The following is a 2,634-nucleotide window of genomic DNA, read 5'->3' as shown; positions in this document are numbered from 1 at the left end:
GCACACGCACCTGGCGTGAGTTTAAGCCACCGTGTCCGGGACTCGAACCGTGGTCAAGTATGTGGGAGTCCAGCGACATAGTCATTATGCTAACTGCTGGTCCCCGAAAAGCCTTTTTAGAAGAGTGAGCATAGCTGGAACACAACGGTGTCCAGCCATTTTCCCATCACTGCGTTTCCCGAGGTGTGACCAGAGTAGGGACTCTGCCCAATTCCAGTTGTGGGTCCCCTTGGAGTTTACATCACTTGTTTTTCAGTTCTCAGTTTTCTGTTCCCCTCTCTCAAAATCAGCATAGGCCTCAGTGTAGAATCAGTCATTTTAAACCAAGCCCCCCCGCGCCTCAGCTCCAGTCTCCACCGTCGGAGTGTGGTCTGGCATGAGTTTTCACACTCCCAGGCGCTTCCATAGTGAACATGCAAACCCCAAAGCAGAGGCTTGCTTTTCATCTTGCCCATCAGGAGACGGTCAGGCTACAGAGAAAGAGAAGAAAAGCTACATGTCTCGTGGTGTGGAGAGAGGCAGGTTGGCCCAGCTTTCAAGAATCAGCTATGTAAACAGAGGGATCTTTTAGGCTTCTGAGCTCCTCTGCATGCACAAGTCCCGCATTCACTACCTGTCCGTGGTGACCCTTCACCCCCACGTGTTGGAGGACCGGAGTGCAGAGTGTGCTTGAACTAGTATTTAGGTTGAGGGTGCTTCCATGTCAGACCTGCATGTGTACAGGGCCCGTGCATTTCAGGCAGGAGGCTGGGAAGGCGACGGTGCTTAGGAAGGTAGCGAGTGAGACGGGGAGGCTCTGGACTGCCATGCCACCTGCAGTGTGCACGTCCCTGTCCTCACCCCCAGCAGCTTCCACAAAGGCACGTCAGGGACAGGTGCTCTCCCTCTCATGCGCCACATCGAAGTCCACCCCCTGGGGGCCGTGTGGCTTCAGTGCTGGCCTTCACGAGCAGCCCTCCAGCCAGCTTGTCTGCTGTCCAGGCCCCTCGGTGTCTGCTTTCCCTGCCCTGCATGATTTAAGCATTAGCGCTAACTACATCTGTCATTTTCCTCTCCCTGGAGACTGCAAAGTGTCCAGACTGTTTCAGACTGTGGGGAGAAGGTTATGCAACTGTAAGTGGCGGCCTGGAGCTGTCGAGTCGTGACGGAGCGGGAATGGAGACCCTTCCACCTCCATGGAGTGCACTTGTCAGGCAGGCAGCAGCCACCAGCCTGAGTGGCCAGCTGCTAGCACAGTACAGAGAGAGGAACCCGGCTGAGCCCTGAATTTTAAATTCAAGAAAACAGTGCCAGGCTTCATATGCCTCATGCCTCACGACAGCGCTGTGGGCAGGCGGTCATCCTGCACTGCCCCCTGACTCAGCCTACCAGGGTCCTGTCCTGTAGTCTGCAGCCTCTTGGCACCTCAGACCCTGTCAGGCACAGCTCCCACTTACCCAGGACTGGTGCGGGAGCCCACAGACACGGGGCGTTCCCAGAAAGCTGCTCTCATCAGAGAGAGCTTCCCCTGCTCACTTCTTTCCACAGTTCCCCTCAGAAAAGTGCTGGCTGGGGCCTTCTTCCCCTCTCCCCCTTCCCATGGACAGAAGCCCAGGATTGGGAGGAGAAGCCTGGAGAGGCATGAGCAAGCCAGCGAGAGCCCGTGCAGCCTCTCCCCTGCTGTCACGAGGGACTGGCTCCAGGGACAGCTGCAGTTCATGTAGGGAACCAGGGCACGGGGCCTGGGTGGTCCGCCGCAGGTGCTCCGAGCCTTCACGTGGGATCAAGTACAGGATGTGGGCAGGAGCTTGGTAACTGTAGGCTTGTAACGCCTTTTGCCATGTAAAGAATGTATGTAAATTAAAGTTTTATGTAACGAAAGTTTTTACTTTTTACTATTAAAAATGTATGTTGATTGATAAGACCTTTCCTATTCTTGGTGTCATTCTTGTTTTGGTTGGTTTGCTTTTGGTTCCTTTATATGTTTTTTTACTATAGGGCGCTTGCCCTCACCAGAGAGAAACACTCTGTGTCATTCTTTAATTTCCAATTTTCTCTCTCTCTTTTTTTTCCTTATGTCACTCAGGAGATTTCCAACCACAGCCTGCTCACAAGGCAGACCTGTGAGGCTCGTCCGTGGGCGTCACGGGTCACCTGTGAGTTGACCCTGGCTCTGGTCTGCTCTAAATCCTCACCCACCCTTGTCTTTCTTGCGTCCCTGTTCCAGCCCCTTGCCTACAGTGGCTTCGGATCTGCCTCCTCTGAGTTGTCAGATCTCGGGCCTCTGGGTGAACCCTTCCCCATACATGCACTTCACCCAGAATGCAAAGGAGACCTGGTGCCCTTGTCCTTGCCAGCTGGCAGCACGCGGCCCACACGCCCACAGTGGCCCCTCACCTAGGGGTGTCCTCAGTTCTCAGGCCAGCCAGGCACATGCAGAGGATTGCAGGCCATCGCGCTGACACGCCCCAGTGCCACCACCTAACAGGCCGCTGGGCACTCAGTCTCCTCTGCATTTGAGTGAAGTCATTCGGGTGCGTTCGTAGTTATTTTATTGCAGTTTTCTTTACAGTTGTAGAAATGAGTAAGACTATTATTTACTGTTTAGTGGTCTGCTTTTTAAATGTTTGTTGCTTTGTTTCTTATTTTGCCAGG

The sequence above is a fragment of the Tupaia chinensis genome, unplaced genomic scaffold, assembly GCF_000334495.1.
Source record: "Tupaia chinensis unplaced genomic scaffold, TupChi_1.0 Scaffold000238_1, whole genome shotgun sequence".
NCBI lineage: Eukaryota > Metazoa > Chordata > Mammalia > Scandentia > Tupaiidae > Tupaia > Tupaia belangeri.
Note: the sequence above shows the minus strand (reverse complement) of the source record.